We start from the raw sequence: 1,777 nt of genomic DNA, 5'->3' as shown, positions 1-1,777 counted from the left end.
AAGCATTTTTATCATCCAGCGTTCATTATTATAATTATTTTTTCTTGGTATCATGCCTTTGTCCATTATAAAATAAGTAAAAAATGTAAAATAAGCGTAAATTTTTACAAGAACAATAGTCGTAAATTTGAGTTGCTCGTCTAATACAAAAATCTTAAAATGCATTTGTGTTGGATTATAGTCTAAAATATTAATTTCGAGAACTTTGAAGTTAGCAAAATCTTGAAATAGGATAGTGTATTAACCACTTTAAAAGATGATAGGGTCCATATACTTAAGTCATAGGCAAGGCTCCACCCGCTAAGGACATGAAATGCACTTTGGTCTTCCCTTTTGTTTTTTATACGGACACCTAATATTTTTGTTGTTGGCTTACAATGAAGTCCATTAGTGTCTAGGATTATCATATTATTATGAGACAAATGTTGTGAATAACAAGTTTTAGCCTATGTTTGACAACCATTATTTGAAAATTCTTTTTTTTTTATTTGCTCATTTTTAACCATATGTTCATATAAAGCTTGTTTGGCCCTCATTCTTTTCAAATTTTATTAGAGAAATTTTCATAAATGTCACTAAATATGAACATGCGCATTTTTTTTATTTGCACTAAAAATGGTCAAAAATGTCAATTTTTGGGTGTGAAAGGTCCATATTACCCTTAGTGACACCTAACACCTTTTTAGGAGCACTTAATGTTTGATTTGAAAGTCATTAATGTTGTGATATGATGATTTTTTTTTTGTATATTATAAATATTAGATATATGATTATTATATTGGATAGTATAAATTTTGGTAAAAAAAAAAAAAAAGAATTTGAAAAAGAAAAACACAACTTTTTACCATTCACAAACCCTAACTTCTTGTCCATCTTCTTCATTTCATCATCAAGACACATTGCTATTAGATTCATCATCCATTTTTCAGAGGTTAGCTATTAGAAATTATTTATATTTTTATCTTATAACTTACTATTTTATATATTAAATAGAACATAGTCATATTTATTTGAAAATTTTGAAACTCTTATTCATTGATTTGTTTGATTCTTGATATATCTTTTAATGGAAAAGGTATCAACTTCCTTTAGAAAATGTGAAGGATTCTATAATTAATGAAGTATTGAGTTGTTCCTTATTTATATTTTGGGAAGATGTTATGATACTACAGTTGAGAATTGATTATCACCATTAATTTTTTGAATAATTTCTTCCAAGGTACCAAATACATGTTTTCAAGCTTCCCGGTCAATTTCGACAGTTCAACTATCGCATTCGACATTTCGAAACCGTCATATTAGACATCTCAACTGTCGAACTCGACATTTGGAAACGTCGAGATAAATAATTTAACTGTTTGGATTCAACCATTCATTTCACATTTTTTCATTGAATGGATTTAAATATTCAAAAGCATCACTTTCATGATATTAAATGTCGACATATTGATTGTGCAAATTTCTTACCATTGCAATATCAACTTTTCAAGTATTAATAATCATTTGAGATTCATCGTACGCATGGACGAAAGTTTGTTTATGTAGATGATGAATGGAAGTCGAGAGTGGACAAAACTACTTTCGTTTTAGTTCCGACAAGTATTACCTATGCACTTGTTATGGTAGAGTTGACCATAATCGGACCGTGCATTCCAACCCCATTCTAACACAACTAATGTAAATAAACTTGATGTCTAAAAGTAGTTGAAATTGTATTTTGAATATTCTCCCGATAGTGTTGTACATTCTAAAATTATATTATCATTTTATTATTGTT

Source organism: Olea europaea, chromosome 6 (genome assembly GCF_002742605.1).
Source record: "Olea europaea var. sylvestris chromosome 6, O_europaea_v1, whole genome shotgun sequence".
Lineage (NCBI taxonomy): Eukaryota > Viridiplantae > Streptophyta > Magnoliopsida > Lamiales > Oleaceae > Olea > Olea europaea.
Note: the sequence above shows the minus strand (reverse complement) of the source record.